This window comes from Microcaecilia unicolor, chromosome 7 (assembly GCF_901765095.1).
Source record: "Microcaecilia unicolor chromosome 7, aMicUni1.1, whole genome shotgun sequence".
Taxonomy (NCBI): Eukaryota; Metazoa; Chordata; class Amphibia; order Gymnophiona; family Siphonopidae; genus Microcaecilia; species Microcaecilia unicolor.
The window spans coordinates 70,567,798-70,590,711 of NC_044037.1; positions in this window are offsets into that span (position 1 = coordinate 70,567,798).

Here is a 22,914-nt window from a genome sequence, read left to right on the forward strand (position 1 = left end):
CACAATCTCATGTAGCAAAGTCAGGAGCTGTAAAAGTCCATGGGACATCTTTCCTACTTTTTTAAACTCTTGGTCTTCTTGCATTGTAGGCCTCCCCACAATGTAGTTGGCAAAGTCAAGATAACACATAACCGCTGACTTACCCATTTCCAGTCAGGATATTTTAGGCCAATCCTGGATTTCTGACAACCTGTCCTGATGTATTATGGGACCTGTAGCACTGATTTCAGTGGGTAGAAGCAAGAACTAGAAATCCCACATTGCAGGGGTGTAAGTTGAAAACCAGGACTTAACTGGTCCCTGTTGTAACTGGTGAAGTCAGCATCTATGATAAGTTGAAGAAATGTTAACCATTAGGGAATCTCAGGAAACAGTATCCCTGACTTCAGGTCATACACATTGCCTTTTGTCATAATTGTTTTCAGTATAAACATGAAATAAGCATAATTTATAAAAGCACTTTAAGCAGAACTACAGAAGATGAAAGAGGGAATGCTCAATGAATAGGTCAAGGCCTACTGCTTGGAGATTAACAATATCAAAAGGGTTCCAAAATGCTGTGGCCTTTCTTTCCTTTCCACACCTAAAACAAATAAAAATATTCTCCTTGGTTGAGGACAATGGCTCCCATAGTATGGCAGACCATATTTAGTTACAGCACTCTCTTTTTACAGATAGTACTGACAAAACAATTAGTTACCGTACTTGCATGATATATTTTTCTGTATTAAGACTTCATGGAGCAAACTGGAAGACCAAGGCAAAGGTCGGTTAGCACTTTACAACATCTTTAAGTTAAAATCTTCTTTTTTTTGTGCAAGATTTTGCCCTGTAGAAATTTATGCATTAGCAAATCTTAATGTCTCAAAACTGCATAGGTATGGCATGTCTCTGCCTTTCTTTTTTATACATAATGCATAATAATTTTAAGAAGGATATGTTTAAGTGTCATGCCTAACCTGGAGGAGGGAGGAAGAATAAGAATTTCTAAGTCTGCTTTCCTGGAGATAATATTTAACTGAGTTTAAGCTTATTTTAACCTTAAAGACATCTGATAATATAGGAGAAATCTGTCATTATGGGGTCCTTTTACTAAAGTGTGCCAACGGATTTAGTGTGTGCTAAAATATAAGAATATAATAGGTGAGTTAACATTTAGTATGCACTTAATCCATTAGTGCACCATAGTAAAAAAAAACCCTATGTGTAAATAATTTTTCTAAGGAGAAGCAGAAAAACAGTATTCTAACCCCCAAATTTGCAGTTGATGGGCTTGACTGGGTGGAAAGCTTAGCAAACAGGAAAATGCTAATATCTCCCAGAGGCAATTCAGAACTCAATTAAATGCATATTCTAACAGTTGTAATTTATTCATTTTAATTTCTTGATATTTATGGTAAAATAGCAGGCTTAATTCTGACATGAAACACCTGTAAAAAGCAGCCATGACAAACATGAATAGTTTCACTTCAAAATTATTGTTTTTAAAACCTTAAGTAAATTCAACTTAAATATTTTAACTTGAAAATTCCCTTTAAAAATAATGCATCCCGAAGACTTTGTTTACATTGAACAAACCCTTGAACTGCTTGACTTTGAGAATTATGTCAACAAGTTGTTGCTTGACTACAGAAATCTGTCTTTTTTTTACTGCAAGTCTTGAATTGATACTTTCTACTAGTTCTTACAATTATGAAGACTCATATATGCACTGTTCAAGTCCATTCCGTAAACTTGGCTACTTGCAAATGTTGTAGGTCTGAGAATCCTGTTGCAAATTTCTAGATTTTCAGTAAATCTACTCCAAGGACTTGGTTTCTTTCAACATAACCAAGTAGTGTAAACATTTTGTCATGGGAGGGGGCCACTGCCTATTAGAATGATCAAACATAGGGTGCTTGTCAAAACCCATCCAAATAGAAAAACAGGTTATCTGAAAATTATCCATTCGGGTAAAAGTATTGCAGTGATCAACAGTTTTTGACTGTGGGAAGTAGGCAGGGTTAAGTTTAAAGGTGCCACAGTGCATATGGCTTTGAATTTTCAAACCTGGCCTCAGTATTTAGTGGCATTTATCTGGATAGGAGTAACTTCTCCCCAGATGCCACGATCAAGGGCCAGAACCAGATTTTCAGAGGCCTTGTGCAGATTATACCATTGAAAATTCTCACTGGCCATGCCAGTGCTATCGGATAGTACTGGGTTGTCTGGGGGCTGAACAAAGGCGGAGGTGTCATAACTTGTTCAGATAGTTATTTGGGTACCAGTGCTGAATATTACTGGATAATTTTCATCAGCCACCTTCTTATAGATGAGTATTCAGAGCTGGTATCCAGGTATGGCCCAGCACTTAGGGACCCTTTACAAAGGCACATGAGGGCTAACGAGCAGGTTGCGCATGCCAAATCAGCACTCTTGCCAGGCTAGCATGGCGTGCACCTAATCCTGCAGTAGAAAATAATTTTCTATTTGCTACCCCGGGGAGGCGTTCCTGGTGGTAATTGGCACTGCACAGTTACTGCACAGGTAGCATGTGAGCCCTTATCGCTAAGTCAATGGGTGACATTAAGGACTCAGGCCGTAAATAGGCACGCGCTAGTTTTAATTTTGCCATGCATCCATTTCCCAGCTCATTAAAAAAAAAAAACTTTTTTCCAGATGCGGTAAAGAAATGGCCCAGCGTGCATCCAAAACTCGCACCCACACTACCGCAGGCCACTTTTTACTTCACCTTTGTAAAAGGACCCCTAAATATCCAGGGTCAGTATTGTAAAACAACAGCAACCATGGAGTTCAAATATCGGGGCAATTGTGGTATCTGCAAGAAAAAAAAGGAGGTATAAATCTCTACAGGTATTTTTCCATAGGTATTTTTCAAAGGTAAAATACATGACTGCCTTTCCTGTGACAGCTAGTACAAAGTCCATCCACAAATGTTTCACCTTTCTGCGTAGTTTTGAAATGTGCTCTGTCGCCAGAGCACAAGTGACATAACAAACTAAGGGGTCCTTTTACAAATCTCCTACCAACCTTCTTACCCTCCATGGTCTTCCTCAATTTCTCTTTATTGCTCCACCTCCTTACCTATCCTGTCCTTTCACTCATGCCTCTTTTATCCCATTTACTCCTTGTTTATTTGTCCTATCACATACCTCCTTTGTTGATTTTGATACTATAGATTGTATTCTTTTGTTACTATGTAAGCCACATTGAGCCTGCGATGAGTGGGAAAGTGCGGGGTACAAATGTAATAAATAAATAAATAAGGCCTGCTGAAAAATGGCTTGCGGTAGTGTAGGTACGGGTTTTGGTCACGCGCCAATCCATTTTTTAAAGTGCCTGTAAAGAAGGCCTCTTTTTTTGCCAAAAATGGACGTGCATCAAAATTAAAATTGCCGCGCGTCCATTTTGGGTCTGAGACCTTACCGTCAGCCATAGAACTAGCGGTAAAGAATCTGGGCAGTAATGACTTACCCGTGTCAAATGCCACTTGGCGCATGTCCGTTATACGCACCAAAACTGAAATTACCACAAGGGCCACGCAATACCTGGCCGGTAACTCTGATTTGGCACACATTTGGCACACGTAGGCGCCTAAGCGGCTTAGTAAAAGGGGCCCTGTATATGCAAAAAGCATAAAACAAACTGATACCATAACAAAATGAGATAAATTACTGTACAGCAATGCAGATTTTCTATCTTTAGTCCATGCAACACCTGTTATGTTGTTTTCCTATTTCTGACACACATTAAAAACTAGAATCTGGACAGACTGAATGTGTGCATGCAATACAATCTTTTAGGAAAGCAAAAATGAACTGTAAGAAGTTTTCTAAGCCCTATGTACAAACCATTTAGCTAATATTCACAAATTTCCATACAGGTCACCTAAAGAGTGTGCATAACTTTAGGCATGAACAGTTATGCTAGCTCTACAGCAGGTGTAAATGCACACACCTAAATGAGGTAATTAGGCATGTAACTGACGCCCCTGCCTTGCCTGTGCCCCTCCTACATCCATGCCCTTCTCACGGGCTATAAAACCTAGGCGCTAACGTTATAGAACAGTGCCTAAGTGTAGTTACATGCGTAGCTGCAAATTATGACTAATTAGTGCCAATCAACTCCAAAATTTGCCAATTATTGATTGCTAGTGTTACTTCACACCTAATTAGACAACTAAGTTATGTGCACAACTGACAGTATTCTATAATCTGTGCTCGTAATTTTGCATGCTAACCCTCTAATTCTATAAATGGTGCTTTAAACTGTACACACAAATTTGGGTGCATGCTCAATTTGCACGCACAATTTCATTGAATAATGAGTCAATTAGCATTGACAATTGGAAGCTATCAATTACCAGTGGTAGCTTCCAATAGTCAATTACCAGTGGTAATTGGCATTAATTAAAAATTACACACATATATTTACACATGTGACTCCAAAAGTGAGGGTATGACTAAGGGAGGGTCATGGGTGGATCAGGGGCATTTCCAAATGTATATGCACTGTTATAGAATAAGGGGGATCCATGCTCAGTTTAGGCACCTGGATTTACATCAAGGTTTCGTTGGTGTAAATGGTCACACCTAAATGTAGTCTCAATTCCTGGTGCTTAGCACTATTCTGTAATCTTTTGGTACCATTTACTAAATTTACCCCATAGGCAAAAATGAGCACACAAGATTATAGAATGAAGGGGAAAGAGGACAAATTTTGAACACTACCCAGGCAAATGGGCTTTTTGAAAAGGTCCTGCTTTATAGGCAGGTAGAAATATGTGCATTTTCATGTAGGTGTTTCTGGGGTTGGAGGAGGCTAGGGAGGAAACAAAGCACACAAGGGTTGTTTTACTAAGCTGCGGGAAAAAATGGCCTGTGGTAGTGTGGACATCTGAAATTGGTGCATGCTGGGCCATTTTTTACATGGCTGAGGAAAAGGGCTTTTTTTAATGGTGGCAGTAAATGGTCATGGGTGAAGCACATGGCTATTTACTGCCTGAGCCCTTACCACCACCCATTGACCTAGCAATAAGGACTCATGCACTGCTCATGTGGTAATCAGGCAGGACGCGCCAATGTGGCCATGCTGCTGATTACCTCCGGGTACGCCTCCCATTGGTAGAAAATAGAAAATTCTTTTCTACTGCGGGAAACAGTGCATGCCAACTTCGAAACTACCACAGGGCACCCGTGCTATCCCTGCGGTAGTGCTGATTTGGCACACCCTACCCACGTGTTAGCCCTACCACTGCTTTGTAAAAGGGAGCCTTGCTTTTTTTTCAGAATAGTACCTGCAGGAAAAGCAGGTGCAAATATGCACTGGTACTTTTTCCTCGGGCATTTTTCAAAGGGAAAGCATACGACTGCATTGCTTATCCTAGTAGTTAGTGCAGTGGACTTTGATCCTGGGGAACTGAGTTCAATTCCCACTGCAGCTCCTTGTGACTGTGGGCAAGTCACTTAAACCTCCATTGCCTCAGGTACAAAATAAGTACCTGTATAAATGTAAACCGCTTTGAATGTAGTTGCAAAATACCACAGAAAGGCGGTATATCAAGTCCCATTTCCCTTTCCCTTCCCCTTATGACATCTGTGCCTGCATGGTTTTGCAAAAGGCCCCGAACTTATGAGACACTGCTTAACAAATCTAGCCCCAATATACGCAAATCAAATAACAGCAGCATGTCTCATTAAAAAAATTATTAAATAAACTGGAATCATTACACATTCTTTGTTTTATTGTTTTGGTGTTTTAGGCATTAACTGGAAATTCTAAGCACAGCAACATAGGCATGAGTTATGTCTGAGGAGCATCCTTAACATTGCAAGGCCATTGTGATCATGGCATCACAAAAGACACTGACAATTTCAGTCAACCCAAAATAATTACCACAAATTCTGTTGCTTATGTAGCATGACTGGTGCTTATTGTCCTGTGCGCAACCATTGTCCCTGGTTTAGAAAGCTTATCCCTTGTTTGGAGGTTAAGGAGCCTTTTACTAAGCTGTGGTAAAAGGGGCCCCGAGATAGCAGTGGTGGCCATTTTTGCCACACGCTGAGGCCCTTTTTACCGCGGTGGGTAAAAAGGCCAAAAAAAGAAATGGCCATGCGGTAAGTTTGCACTTACCACATGGCCATGCAGGGGAAGTACTTAGAGGTAAGGGCTCCCACACTAACCTGGCAGTAACTGCTGTGGCATAAAATAGGGACCTATTTTCCTTAGGGTCAGAAATGGCGCATTTTGGGGGTGGAACTACCACTGGTGCCCGCAGATCACCACACGGTAAGTCCGCAGTGGGCATACTGCTGTTTAGTAAAAGGGCCTCTAGGTGCCTTGCTCAGTGCTACATGATGAGTGGCAGAGAAGGGAAATCAAAGTCCTCTAGATCCACATCCTTAACAGAGAGCTAGCTGATGGCAGCACCTTATTGACTAACCAATTTATTTAGCCCTGAGCTTTTGTTCTTCAGTTAAGTTACACTGGCAACCCCAAATAGCATAGTGTTACTGTATCATATTTTATATGAATAGTCATTCATATACGTAGGTAAAATGTTTGGGTTAGGTGCACAGGTTTATCTGGCAAGCAGAGATTTCATTATTTCCAACGCATGAGTTACAGAAACCTGTCCCCCCATTGATGATTATTGTGAATAAAATTTTATCTGCAGCATTTTTGTAGGTCCGATCTGACTCCTCTGTGTACCAAGTTCTCTCTGTGGCAGTGTAGAAAGAACTATCACGCTCCAAGCTCAATGCATGGTTCTTGTTTCATTTCACTTGTTCTGAATGACCAAATCCATCCTTCATGTGTTGTTCATAACTCATGACGTAACTGCATGCACTGCACCTTTCCAGATTCAGTCTTGTCTGAAGATTGCAAATAATCTAATTTTAGACTGTTTTCAAGAAGCAAAGCAAGAAATTCCAGCCTTTATCCATTTCTAACAAGGTTTTATCGTAAGAGCGCACTCATAAAAATATTCCCACTTGGGAAGGTGGTATTTGTTGCCTCTCTTCTGCCTCCTCAAGTAGAACTTTGATTTTTTTTTTTTTAACTCCAAGAATTGATATTTCAGCTTAGCTAGGGGAGTCCCTTTTCCAGAAATCACATGGTCTTCAGTTTAAAAGTATCTCTGCAGTTTGTTGTTACAGTCTCATGGGAAATTGTTAACGCCTCTACCTAAATCGCACATCATTAGGGATGTACATTTGTGTGCATTTAGTTTGAGTGCCTTAAAGTGTTTATCGGTGCAAAATTAATTGTACCTACATTAACCTACAAATTAATGTGTGTACAATCAATTTGTGCACAAAAAGTTTCTAAGACATATTTTAAAAAGATTATTAAAATGAATGTGTCAAACAAATTTAAAAAGAAAAGCATCCAAAAATCTAGAAAAAAAAACATCACATGAACATCATATCACCATTCCATGAGGAAAATATCATTGTTATTATGACTTAGAAAGTTTCAGTGTGTTCCATAACAGGTGACTGATATCTACTCACGTTTTTGTTAAAAGAATTACCTGGGTAGACTGACTTGGTTGTAAGTTGTGCTCGGAATGGCTAAATATATTCTCCGTCTTTCGGAGCACACAGACTTTTTAACCGGTTAAAGAGATGCTTTCTCAAAAGCGATTGAGGTTTGGGGAAATAAACAACAGGGTTACATTGACCTTTTCAAATGTCCACTTGCTTTCTTTCCCTAATCAATCACCCACATGCATAGCAGGTAGAAAGTGTGCTTGCAATTTGTGCATTCAAGCTTGCAACTAATTTTTAAAGTTAAGTTACTCAGGAAGTTTCTTCCTGAAAATTAGCTACTGTGTACCCAAATACAAAAGTAGGTGTGAACCTTAGAACTAGGTGGGCTGTTCAAAAACTGCTTCACCAAATGAAAGCAGAATATGACTTTTGAACTTCAGGTCATGTGACTGGCAGCTACTGTGCTTTAAATATGGGGCCTTATATTTTCCCCATTAGCATCAAATTAGAGAAACATGGTTATGAGTCTCATCTATTTTGTTTGATTTGCATATAGTTATTTTAGTGCTCTTGAAGCAAATACACATCATCTATGTATAGGTATTGGGGGGATTCTATATATGGCGCCTAAAATAATCCGCACAGAAAACATTTCTACCTAAGAGTATTCTATAAGCAGTGCCTAGATTTAGGCACGGTAGTTAGTTAATATCCTAGTGCCTAAATCTATGTGCCTCCATTTACACCAATGAAAACATGGCGTCAATTATGGTGTGTAGACTTAGAAGGCCATATTCTATAACAGTGCACGTAAATTTTGGAACACCCACAAAATGCCCATTTCTATGTCCATAACCACACCCCTTTATTTTTGTAGCACCAGAGTGTACCCAGCGGTGATTGCGCAGTGCCACATGCTGCCTGGCTACCACTGGGTTGGCGCAGGAGCCCCTACCACTGCCTCAATTGGTAGCGGTACGGGCTACCCCCTAAAAAAAATCCTACAGGAAAGAGGGACTTCCCTTTTACCCACTGTGGTAAATGGGGGGGCCTCAGCGCCAATACCAGTGCAGGCCCCCTTTTGCCACAGCTTAGTAAAAGGGGCCCTTAGTGATTTGTGTTCTTTAATTTTAATTATCATCAATTACTGCTCATTATTCATGTTAATAGCTGTTAACAACAATGACTAGCTTGTTAAGCCAATTAAGTTATATGTGTTCTTGTAGAATACACTTGGATTTTGGCACGAAACGCTAGGCATGCTATGTCGAATCCAGGAGATTATGTATTTAAGTCAAAGACAGGTTATCAGTTTTGGGTGGTGTAATGCTATAAAAATGATAAGTAGTAGTAGTCTCTTTAAAAATGAAAAATATTTTAACTTCATAGATGCCTTTTCATTAACTTTGATTTTTTTTTTTTTAGGGTATTACACAATGGATAGAGAAAGTGTTTTATTCAATGTTTGGTCATTTATTTTTTTCATCTTGAGTTTTTCCTTTAAAGTGTGGTTTTATGCAAAAGCATGCCTTCTATAAGTGTCTATTCAACAGAATGGATGTTAATATAAACAGTGCTTACAGGACTAAAACAACTGACCATTTGTATTAATTTAGAGGCAAGCACCATGACAAGACAGAAGAGTGTACTCACCCTTGTTTTTTCTGTGTACGTAGAGGCAGATAATACGCCTCCATGATTAAAGTGAAATGCACTGTTTACTTCCCCATGAACAAGAAGGCATAGCCCCATAGCAGGAATATGCTGTTTTTATACTTTCTAAAGTAATATTTAGTTTTCATATAATATGTAAGTCTCTATACTGTGAAATACAAGATAAATTGCATGAGTACAAGACTTTTACCCCACAAGAGCTTTCAACCTAGGTGTGGGTGCAGGGAAGTTAAGTGGCTTATTTAAGGTCACAAAATCACTAATGAAGAAGTGAATAATATTAGAGATTTCAGGTGGTCCAGATTGGTGCTTTAATCACCAGCCTGTAAATTAAACTCTGTATACTATGCTCACAATTTTACCATACTATCATGATGGAACATTTGCATTTTTTCTGGAATTCCATCCCACTCTGCAAAATGGCTATCTATATTGCTTGTGTGATAAGCAGAAATAATGCATATGGGTACTGTATAGAATCACCTATGCAGTTACTGCTTCCTTTTTCCATTTCATGCTCTTGCTGCTGGTTAGCTGAGCTTTAACACATTTGCATGGCTTGGGAGCTGAGTCATCAGTTTGTGTAAAATGGCCACTTTTAACAAGGGTTGGGCAGAGGAGTCTCATTTATACAGATTTATCTGGTTCCAAATGTAAGCCTACCATAATGATTACTGTATCTTATGTTTATTTAGAAAGAGAGTAAACATTTGTTCTTTTGCTGGGATAAAAATGGCAGCAGTCTTATCTCACAGTTAGGTCTGGTTAAAACAGGTTGGTCCACAAATACTGGATGTTATGATAAATAGCAAGTTCTGTTCTTAGGACCAGGATATTAATTAGAGGGAATTAAAGGTCATCCATGACACTGAGCCAACATGTCATTTTCCTAAGCTCCTGGAGAAGAAGCAACAAGGTCAAGAGCCATGGCCAAAAATAAATAATTTAAAAGGACAGGAAACCAATGACTTTGACATTACTTCATAAATATGCTAATGTAAATTTCAGGAAAAACTGCTGTTAAAACCTCTTAATGTACTCTTGAGTGGCTGCATTGCATCCTGTACAGTTACAAACAAAAAGAAAAATGAACAGAAAGCAAACATTCATTTTTATTACCTTTAATTTGCATTTTCTGCATGAAATAAGACCTTGATCCTTGTCTTTTTTCACAGAGCAGATCCTGCTTAACAAATGTAAAAAAATGTTTCTAGCAAAGTGATTTAAATGTAGAGATTTTGTAAAAAAAAAAAAAGATTTAAAAAAGAAAATAAAGAATGAAAAAAAAAGAAAAAAGAAAGAACAAAGAATCTAAAATAAAATGACCTAAAGAGCCATCTTTGTGTACTCTACAGGTGTAACCATGTGACTGATAGGTGGGCACTTCTATCCTTTACAGCAAGCTTCCTATTGGACAGCCATTAATCCCATTCTGCTGAAGGAAGTGACTGTGACATGAGGTGCTTTCTCATTAATCACTTATTATATGCTTTCAAAAATTGCCTTCCTTATTTTATTTTATTTTTTTTGTGGCAGTTTTTGAAAGGTGAAATTAAAACAAGTAAAACTTGAAAATAGTTTACAGTTTTGTATAAACCGTCCTCTAAGTATTTAAAAAATGTTTTTAAAAAATCATACAGTGCCAAAATAATGTAATATGTACATTAATTTTCATTTATTTTTATTTTATTATTTTGGGGGAAGGTGTTAAACAGAACAATTCTTTTTTAACCAATGGAAATGTATGCGATATAAATGTACTTGAAGGTTGTTAATTGGTTAGGAATCTTTACAATTTTTTTTTCTCCCCCAGGACAAAAATACTACTTTAAAAATACAGTTTTGAAAGGACAGTGTAAGATTTGTTCTTCTTTGTTGGTCATTTTGAATGCAGATGAGTTCTGTTTTACTGTAAAACAAAAAAAACTAATTTTGAAAACGCATGGAGTCAATGCATCCATTTTGCTATTGGAATGGAGTCAAAATTACATTTTATTAATGGGAATTTATCTATTGTTCCTCCTTGGAACGCTCAGCATATAGAACACAGGTCCTGATAGACAGTTTTGTTTTCATCAAACAGGTTAGGAGGTAATGGTATTTTTAAAGTGTATAATATATGCAAGAATAAAAGTGGAAGATAAGACCTGTTTATTATCAGGAGCTACTGTAATATACTCGGTCCCTTTTCCCCCTTAAGTTGTGGGGGAAAGGACCATGCGGTAGTGGTGGGAGCTGTTTTTCTCACACACCAGGGCCTTTTTTGCCGCAGCTGGTAAAATGCCCTAAAAATGACCACGCAGTAAGATAATTCTTACCGCATGGCCATGAGGCAGGGAGCACTTACCTCCACCCCTTGAAGTGGCAGTAAGGGCTTCCACATTAACCTGGCGATGCCCGATTACTGCTGGGTTACCACCATGCTAGAAAAAAATTAAAAATTTCCAGAGCACTAGAAATGTCATACACTCGACCTGGAACTACAGATGGCAGCCATGTTGGGCCAGCAGTAGTTCAGATTTAGTGTGTGATAAGCCTGCGTTGGGCTTACCGACGCTTTCTAAAAGACCCCCCTCAATTATTTAGTGGGCCTTTTATAAAGGTGTGCTACCTAAAATATTCCTATGGATGTGTCTAGGGTTTAGCATGCACTAATCATTAGCGTGTGCTAAAAACACCACCGCACCATTGTAAAAGTGAACAGAGAAAGGGAACAAGAGGAGAGAGATCTTAAGGGTGTAAGGAAAAAAAAGAGATTATGCAGGGTCATTGTAGAAACAACAGTGGACATTTTGGGGTCCTTTTACTAAGTTGTGATAAAAGGGGCCTGTGCTAGTGTCTGCACATGTTATTCATGCAGGTTGAAGCCCCCTTTTACTGCAGAAGGTAAAGGGCTGTCCTTTTTTTCTCAAAAAGAAATGACCGTGAGGTAAGTGAACCACTTGTCATGTGGTCATTTTGGGGGGGAGCAAAAAAGGGAGAGAGAAAAAAAAAGCTTACATGACAGCTTCCTAGGGCCCGTCTCATTGTTGAGGAAACGGGCATGGTTCCACTAGTATTCTATAACAGTGCACATAAATTTTGGAATACCCATGAAATGCTCATTTCCCCAACCAACCTGTGGTAGCTCGGCAGTAGTTCCGGATTAGCACACGGCAAACCTGTTGCTGTGCACCAACCCATTAGTAAAAGGACCCCTTTGAAAATAGAACACCACAGGTTGCCATAATTGCATTAAATTTAAAAAAAAACAAAAACCACCATATAAATATCCTCACTAAGAACCAGGAATACATGAAAAATCTGCTTCTTCCAGGTTGAGGAGTCTTTTTACTAAGCTGCGCGAGCATCTATGTGCACCCAATGCACACCAAAATAGAGTTACCGCCCGGCTACCATGTGGCTCTTGCGGGAATTTCATTTTTGGCATGCGTCCGATACGTGCGGCTGAAAAATAATTTTTATTTTTGGATATGAGTATCATATGCGCGCCAAGTGGCATTCGACACGTGTAGCTCATTAACGCCCCGGTTACCGCATGAGACTTTACCACTAGGTCAATGGCTGGCGGTATGGTCGCAGACCCAAAATGGACGCACGGCAATTTTGATTTTGCTGCACGTCCATTTTCGGCAAAAAAAATTTTTAAAGGCCTTTTTTTACAGGCCCACTGAAAAATGGATCGGCGCACGCTCAAAACCCGTGCCTACACTACCACAAGCTATTTTCAGCGCACCTTAGTGAAAGGATCCCTGATTGATGTGAGTGCATTGTTGAAAACCATATCCCATAGTAGGAGTGGCAGAGTAGCCTAGTGGTTAGTGCAGTGGGGATCCTGGAGAACTGAGTTCAATTCCCACTGCAGCTCCTTGTGACTCTGGGCAAGTCACCTCACCCTCCATTGCCCCTGGTACAAAATAAGTACCTGAATATATGTAAACCACTTTGAATGTAGTTGCAAAAAACCTCAGAAAGGCAGTATATCAAGTCCCATTTCTCTTCCCTAATATGACAAAGACCAAAACATCCCTAATCACCAAGGCTCAAAAGTCTCATTGTTGTTTCCAGTACAATAATTAAAAGAAAGAGAGTAACAATAAATTCTGCATTTGAACATGGAATGTAAAATACAGTTCATGCTCTTTAAATATTGATTGGTTCCTGGAAATCCGACTTTCTTTAAATGTGACAATTAAAATTTTACATATCTTCATGAGCTATTAGAGTGCATCCAGGTGAATCAGGGAACAAAAGCCTTATTCAGTAGCTACACATACTGCAGCACAATTTGACTTTTAAAGTTCAAACAATGGTAATTATTATACTTCCTGTACATTCCTAACATCTAAAGCTATGAAACAAATATTATTGTGGTGTACTTTGATGACAGGTATGCAAGCATTCCACAAATTTCACTTCTTGGTGAAACCCTTCACCGTAGATTTTAAAGGAACATTTTCTACACAAAAGCTTTAAAAATGGCTGAGGGGGTCTTTTATTAAGGTGTGCTAGTGTTTTTAGTTCATACTACAAATCAACTGGAGCTAAGAGGGGGATTCTATATATAGCACCTAAAAACTCCATGCAGAAAAAATTTACACCTAAGTGTATTATATAAGCAGCGCCTAGATTTAAGCACAGTATATAAAGTACGCTTTGTTTACACCCTTGCACCTAAATCTATTCACCTCTATTTACAATGAAAATATGGCGTAAATCTTGGCACACAGATTTAGGTGCAGAAAACTATCCTATATAATAATTTGCACCTCCAACGTTCCATGTCTGGCTGCCTGGGTTCATAACATCTCCTGACGTCAGCCATCCTCCAGCGTTCCATTCCCCCTCACTGTTCCGCCCTTGCATCAAGACATAATGACGTCAGAGGGCAGAACAATGAGAGGGAAGGGAACGCGGGACATCGAGGGGAGGGAGTACGGGAGGAAGGGAAGGGGAGGGCAGGGGAGGGCAGAGGAGAATTGATGGGCATGGATGGGATGGGAGGACAGTAGAGGAGAGAATCACGGGACATGGATGGGAGGGCAGGTAAGAGGAGTATCGCTGGACATGAAGGGGAAGGGAGAGAGAAAAAAAAAGCTTACATGACAGCCTTCCTAGGGCCCGTCTCATTGTTGAGGAAACGGGCATGGTTCCACTAGTATTCTATAACAGTGCACATAAATTTTGGAATACCCATGAAATGCTCATTTCCCCACCCATAGCCATGCTCCTTTTTGCCTGCATACATTAAAATTTAGTCAGTGTATTACAGAATACACTTAGGGCCCTGTTTACAAAGGAACACTAGCATTTGTTAGCATGTACTAAAAATTAGCGCGTGCTCTATAGGCACCAACAATATTCCTATAGCCACCTACACAGTTAGGGGCCCTTTTACTATGATGCATAGGCACCTACACATGCCCAATGCATGCCAAATTGGAACTATAGCCCGGCTACCCTGTGCCCCGGGCGGTAATTCCATTTTTGATGCATGTCCAAAACACACGGGAGAAATTTTCTACGTATGCTGATGATTACTGCCTGGTTAACGCGTGAGGCCTTACCACTAAGTCAATGGGTGGCAGTACGGTGGCTGAAAATGGATGTGCACTGGGTTTAATTTTGCCACACATCCATTTTCGGACCCCCCCCCCCCCCCCCCCCCATAAAATGGCCTTTTTTGCAGACACGCTGAAAAATTGACCTGCGCACGTCCAAAACACGCATCTACACCAGCACAGGTTGTTTTTTGGCATACCTTAGTAAAACGGAATCCGCTAATGAATGCTAGCTTACCTTAGGGCCCTCTGTGCTAAGCCATGCTATAGGTACACTAGCATTTTTAGTTGTGTGCTAAAAATTAGTGAGCGCTAATGCTAGAGGCACCCATAGAAATATATGGGTGTCTCTAGGGTTTAGCATGGGCAAATTTTAGCGTGCGCTAAAAACAATAGCGCACCTTAGTAAAAGACCCCCTAAATTTACAAATTCCATAGCATGTTTTTTTATTTTATTTATTTATTATTACATTTGTACCCCGCGCTTTCCCACATACAGCAGGTTCAGTGCGGCTTACACAGTAAAAAAAAACCATTGCAAAAGACATTTAAGAAGAATATTATAAACTGTGATAAACATAATGGCAACAGTGCCCAAGAGTATATCCATCTGTAAGTACCATTTAAAAAAAAAAAAAATTGCCCATCTGTTCAAAATTTTGCCTTTAAATTGTATGGTAAAATCATCTGCAGAGATTAACACGTTTTGCTGTTTCTGTTTACTCTGCAAATATTTTCACATATATGTAGGAATTCCTCTCTCTGTTCTTCCCTCTTCTGTTTTAAGTTTGTATCATTCTACACACAAGGACATGTACAGCAATCCCTTATAAAATGGAAACTCACAGAATGCCACTTTAATGAAATTTGATTTTAGAGACCTAAATTTGATTTATGGAAATTTAACCGAATTGAAGTTCACTAGAATCAAATTTTGTTAGAACTAAAAAAAATGAATAAGGTAAATGAAATTTGACTGACAAAATACCTAAAAATATTATTCTACATTAGCTTGTTTGTCATGGGAGGTACCTTTCAATATACAAATGTTAGCTAAGAACCTCCATGGATGTACATGGATACACACTCACCAGCCGATATTCAGCCCTATTTAACCAGCCAGGAATGGCGCCTGGACAATTAAATAGCACTTAACTGGCTAAGCGCTAATATTCAGCACGAGATAGCTGGTTATTTTTCTGTGGGTTCCTTTTACTAAGCGACAGTAAGTCCAACACGGGCTTACCGCCCGCTAAACAGGAAGTACTGTTGGGCTACTGCAGCAGCCCAGCGGTACTTCCCACCTCTAGCGCACCATCATATCTGGCGGTAATCAGGCAGTGCCGTGTGCTGCCCAGTTACTGCCAGGTTAGCACGGGAACCCTAATCACCAACTCAATGAGTGGCAGCAGTGACGATCCTAGGTCGGCTGCCACCCAGGGCGGATTGCCGATGCGCACCCCCCCCCCCCCCCCGGGTACAGCACAACCCCCCCCCCCCCCTCCTGGTGCAATGACACCCCCCAGCGCATCAAAACCCCTCCCCCCGGATGCATTCTTGGCTGCTGGGAACAGCCGCGTGACTTTCGGCTCCACTGGCTCCCTGCTCCCTCTGCCCTGGAACAGGAAGTAACCTGTTTCGGGGCAGAGGGAGCAGGGAACCAGCGGAGCCGATGGCTGCTCTCTGCACCCCTCCAGTGGCGTGCACCCGGGGTGGACCGCCCCCACCGCCCCACCCTTGATATGCCGCTGAGTGGCAATATGGGCTCCCTCCTTAAATGGCTGCAAGGCAAGTGCTTTACTTGCCATGTGGCCATTTCCTGCAGGAGAGACTTCCCTTTTACTTGCTGCAGTAAAAGGGGGCCTTGGTGCGCGTGAAAAACACATGTCGATGCCAGCACAGTCTCACTTTCGCTGCAGCTTGGTAAAAAGGTGCCCTTAGTGCATACCCCTGGATTCTATATAGCGCAGCTTGAGCTGTGTGCAGAAATCTGGTCATATTCTGGATTTGCGCACACACCTTAATTCAGTGGCGTAGCTATGGGTGGGCACAGGCCCACCCAATTTTGGCTCAGGCCCACCCAACTGTAGTACCACACTGCTCTCTCCCCCCCTCTTCTCCACAGCATCCCAGCATCTACACTCTGGTCTCTGTACCCCTTCTTTCCCCGGTGTCGGTACAGATGTCCTCGGCGCCTGCAGCAATTCATTCTTGCTGCTTGCGTCGGCTCTGCAGGCTTCCATCTGCCACGTTCTGCCAGACAGGGAACAGGCAATGATGTCAGCAAGGGCGGGATATGGCAGATGGAAGCCTGCGGGACTGGCGCAAGCAGCGAGAATGAATCGCTGCAGGTGCCGAGGCTGCCTGTACCAACATCAGGAAGAGATGGAGTTCAGAGACAGGAGCGCAGATGACAGGACGCCGCACAGGAGATGGAGAAGATGTGGGGTAGGTGAAACAAACCCTCTTATGTTCTTAAAAAATATCTCAGGGAAGATATTTGTGGTGTGTGTTGGGGGAGGGGCACATGCATGTGGAAGGGCCCATCCAATTTACCTCTGGACCCATCCAAAATTCTGAGTCTGGCTACTCCTCTGCCTTAATTAGCTTAACAAGCCAATAAGTGCTGATAATTGAACTTAACAAGCAATTATTGATACTAATTGGCATTAATTAGAATTTACATGCACAACTGTCTAAGGGGGTCTTTTATAAAGCCACCCTAGCATTTTTAGCTCATGCTAAAAATCAGCATGCGCTAAATGCTGAGATACCCATAGGAATATCATGGGAGTCTCAGCGTTCAGCACAACCTGATTTTTAGCATGAGCAAAAAAACACTAGTGCGGCTTTGCAAAAGACCACTTAAGCATATTTTATAAAGTGAAGCGTGTAAATTCTACAATGCGACTATGAAAAGGGTGCATGGCCATGGGCAGGTTGTGGGCATGCCTATAATTTACACGCACTGTTATAGATTATGCCCGTTCCACACGTAATTTAGGCTGCACCATTTACACCAGGTTTTCATTGGCATAAAAGACCATGACTAAATATAGTTGCAGAAAATGGCCATTGGGCGTATTCTATAAACTACACCTAGATTTAGGCACAGTTTATAGAATACACCTAGGCGTATTTCTTTTTTTTGCACCAATGTTTAGGCATGATACATAGAATCTAGACTATAGTGGCTAACTGGATATATTGCACACTATAACCAGCTAGCTGTGAATATTCAGAGCATCACCAGCTAAGTTTAGCAGTCCTATCTTTGGCAGCTATAAGCTTAACCAGCCAGCACTGAATATTAACTTGGCCAGTTAAGTTTAAACCAGCCAAAAAAAATAGATATTCAATGCCGGTCATCGGATATGGTCCAGCATTGAATATTCAGGCTCAGCGCCAATCATGGGACTTAGCCAGCCTGCCTTCCGAGGGCTGAATATCGGCCAGTCAAATTTTATATTGGCAGTCTATGGGGAAATGGGTTTTGATATACAGGAAAATATGTAGAACTCAATCCTATATATCAAGGGGTTGCTGTATGTCTTCAAAATACACTTATACAAGTTCCTAGAAAGCAAATTCAAATGAAAAAGTTGACATCAAGTGGATACCAGTAGAAGTATGACTTTCAGTCTGAATATGACATCACAGAAATAGAAACACTGGTTTTCTATTGTCAAGTCTCAATATGGTAGAAGATTTTAGGGAGAGAGGACGACAGCTGCTGTTAGCATGGTATCCCTCCCACTGCTCAGTGATGATGGTTCATCTCACAGAAGACATCCGTCTTGCCCTAGGGACCATCCACTATTCCTCAGATGGGAGGTCTGCAAAATGATAAGAAAAAGAGGAAGAAAGTTTCAGAAGTAAGATTTATTTATAATTTCTAGGTAGAAGAAAGGATTAAATATTATTTTAATTACATTTATTCTACTTTGAAAGTATTCAGATAACCATTTTAGTAGTATTTCTAGCTGTTTAGAGTAGTGCAAAGCTCAGAGGCATGATATATGGAAAATAGGTTTTAGTTTAAATATGGAATTCTTCAAGCTCATCTATCCAGGAAGGTAAAGAATCAAGAAGGAAAGGAAGAACACAAAGACTGACTTGGATGTCCTATAAGTGGTCATGTCTCTATAGTTGGCTGCTGGCATAATCCTGGCACTATGGACAAGAATAAATAGGAAGGCTGGGTAGGCCAACTGGTCTTTTTTTACATAGATTATTCTGGATACATTTGCTCACCTCCATCGACTTTAGTGGCAGTTAGAAACAGATCCTAATGTTTTGCATTTCCTTCTCCTTCTGTCTCCTATCCTGTTTTCAAGACAAGTCATAGCTCTAATGTAATTTATGATAGACAAAATTAGCAGTCTATCCAAACTTCAGAGTAAGAAACATTTCCTGTCTTTGAAGATAAAACAACAAGGCCCAAAGTTTTAAAAGAAAAATCTCACAAACTGTAATGCATTGTTTTTAAATCCTCTCATTTTTTTAAAGGTTATTTTCACATATTTTCTTTTTTTTTCAGTTTATAATGCTGGACAAAATTTTACAGTTTAAAAAGTTGTAGATAGACCGGAGAGGGAAGCCATTCAATTTTACAAAAGTCTGCTAAAGGAGACATGTATAAATGTCAGGCACAAAAAGAAATGGCACTGAAGATATTAGACACTTGATTCACCTAAAATTGCTTTGCGTTCTGGAAGCTCTATAGTTAGCTTTAAAAAAATGTTTTAACCCAAACAAGGACAGTTGGAAAGAGATATTTTCATTAGGCATTTGTCACAAAAGATATATTTCTCACAGACAGAAGGAGAAACCACCACAGACAATCCATTAACACTATGCTCTCCACCTACAGGCCTATAATCATCTCTTCACTCGCAAACATGCCTCCTTTGTATTTGCCTCCAACAGCTCTCATAGGGGTCCTTTTACTAAGCCATGCTAAAAAGTGGCCTGTGCTGCTAGGTTTCCAGTGTGTTACGGCCACTTTTAGTGCATCAGTAAAATGGTCACATTTGGCTTTTTTTGTAATGGCCACACAATAATTTCCCCATTAGCACATGGCCACTACCACCAGGAGCCCTTGCCGCCACCTTTTACTTGGATGTCCCTTCCCTTTCAGTAATTGGACATCCATATTTTAGCCCCTCCCTATTCTCCACCCAAAATATGCCCAGGCCACACCTCCTTGCCATACAGACCTACAACAGTTTTAGACATCCATATCCTGGCTTTATAAAATCAGGATTTGGATGTGTAAATACCAGTTTGTAGACATCCAAAACACAAATAAGGGCCATATTGTTTACAATCTTTTCTACAACATCAGATCATCTCTTTTCTTATAGTCAACCCTTATATAATTCCTTATATGTATATCTTTACCTTCATCTCACACTTACTAAGTCATATCTCACGTGTTCGCTTTCATGTAGCATACATTCTACATGCATGCCAATCTGTATTATTTTATTAGCATCTTTCATATTGGAACATACTAGGCATATTTACATTCTCAATACCTTAATAGAAAAACATTTGGGCCCTGTTTACTAAGCCGCGCTGTAGGCGCACTAACTTTTTAGCACACGCTAATGCTAAAGACACTCATAGGAATATATGGGTGTCTCTAACATTAGCGCGCACTAATTTTTAGTGTGCACTAAAACGTTAGCTCGCCTACAGCGCGGCTTAGTAAACAGGGCTCCTTATTGCACCTACAGTTCTGCGATGCACAATAAAAGTCATACAAAATACTTTCTCAGTACTTATTACCCTAACTGACATAAATTATTCTGAGGCCAAGTTTCAAGTTTGTGACATAGGAGAAAACAAACTCTCTTTGAAACTTATCCATGAGTAGAACTAACCTTTCATTTCATTGATTACACATTTGGGCTCATTTATGAAAGAGAAAAATGTCCAAAAAGTGTCATAAAGCAGCATTTGGATGAATTTACATAAGTACATAAGTACATAAGTAGTGCCATACTGGGAAAGACCAAAGGTCCATCTAGCCCAGCATCCTGTCACCGACAGTGGCCAATCCAGGTCAAGGGCACCTGGCACGCTCCCCAAACGTAAAAACATTCCAGACAAGTTATACCTAAAAATGCGGAATTTTTCCAAGTCCATTTAATAGCGGTCTATGGACTTGTCCTTTAGGAATCTATCTAACCCCTTTTTAAACTCCGTCAAGCTAACCGCCCGTACCACGTTCTCCGGCAATGAATTCCAGAGTCTAATTACACGTTGGGTGAAGAAAAATTTTCTCCGATTCGTTTTAAATTTACCACACTGTAGCTTCAACTCATGCCCTCTAGTCCTAGTATTTTTGGATAGCGTGAACAGTCGCTTCACATCCACCCGATCCATTCCACTCATTATTTTATACACTTCTATCATATCTCCCCTCAGCCGTCTCTTCTCCAAGCTGAAAAGCCCTAGCCTTCTCAGCCTCTCTTCATAGGAAAGTCGTCCCATCCCCACTATCATTTTCGTCGCCCTTCGCTGTACCTTTTCCAATTCTACTATATCTTTTTTGAGATACGGAGACCAGTACTGAACACAATACTCCAGGTGCGGTCGCACCATGGAGCGATACAACGGCATTATAACATCCGCACACCTGGACTCCATACCCTTCCTAATAACACCCAACATTCTATTCGCTTTCCTAGCCGCAGCAGCACACTGAGCAGAAGGTTTCAGCGTATCATCGACGACGACACCCAGATCCCTTTCTTGATCCGTAACTCCTAACGCGGAACCTTGCAAGACGTAGCTATAATTCGGGTTCCTCTTACCCACATGCATCACTTTGCACTTGTCAACATTGAACTTCATCTGCCACTTGCACGCCCATTCTCCCAGTCTCGCAAGGTCCTCCTGTAATCGTTCACATTCCTCCTGCGACTTGACGACCCTGAATAATTTTGTGTCATCGGCGAATTTAATTACCTCACTAGTTATTCCCATCTCTAGGTCATTTATAAATACATTAAAAAGCAACGGACCCAGCACAGACCCCTGCGGGACCCCACTAACTACCCTCCTCCACTGAGAATACTGGCCACGCAATCCTACTCTCTGCTTCCTATCTTTCAACCAGTTCTTAATCCATAATAATACCCTACCTCCGATTCCATGACTCTGCAATTTCTTCAGGAGTCTTTCGTGCGGCACTTTGTCAAACGCCTTCTGAAAATCCAGATATACAATATCAACCGGCTCCCCATTGTCCACATGTTTGCTTACCCCCTCAAAAAAATGCATTAGATTGGTGAGGCAAGACTTCCCTTCACTAAATCCGTGCTGACTTTGTCTCATCAGTCCATGTTTTTGTATATGCTCTGCAATTTTATTCTTAATAATAGCCTCCACCATCTTGCCCGGCACCGACGTCAGACTCACCGGTCTATAATTTCCCGGATCTCCTCTGGAACCTTTCTTAAAAATCGGAGTAACATTGGCTACCCTCCAGTCTTCCGGTATTACACTCGATTTTAGGGACAGATTGCATATTTCTAACAGTAGCTCCGCAAGTTCATTTTTTAGTTCTATTAATACTCTGGGATGAATACCATCAGGTCCCGGTGATTTACTACTCTTCAGCTTGCTGAACTGACCCATTACATCCTCCAAGGTTACAGAGAATTTGTTTAGTTTCTCCGACTCCCCCGCTTCAAATATTCTTTCCGGCACCGGTGTCCCCCCCAAATCCTCCTCGGTGAAGACCGAAGCAAAGAATTCATTTAATTTCTCCGCTACGGCTTTGTCCTCCTTGATCGCCCCTTTAACACCATTTTCGTCCAGCGGCCCAACCGACTCTTTGGCCGGTTTCCTGCTTTTAATGTATCTAAAAAAGTTTTTACTATGTATTTTTGCTTCCAACGCTAATTTCTTCTCAAAGTCCTTTTTTGCCCTCCTTATCTCCGCTTTGCATTTGGCTTGGCATTCCTTATGATCTATCCTGTTACTTTCAGTTGGTTCTCTTCTCCACTTTCTGAAGGATTGTTTTTTGGCTCTAATGATTTCCTTTATCTTACTGTTTAGCCACGCCGGCTGACGTTTAGTCTTTTTTCCCTTTTTTCTAATATGTGGAATATATTTGTCCTGAACCTCCAGGATGGTGTTTTTAAACAGCATCCACGCCTGATGCAAGT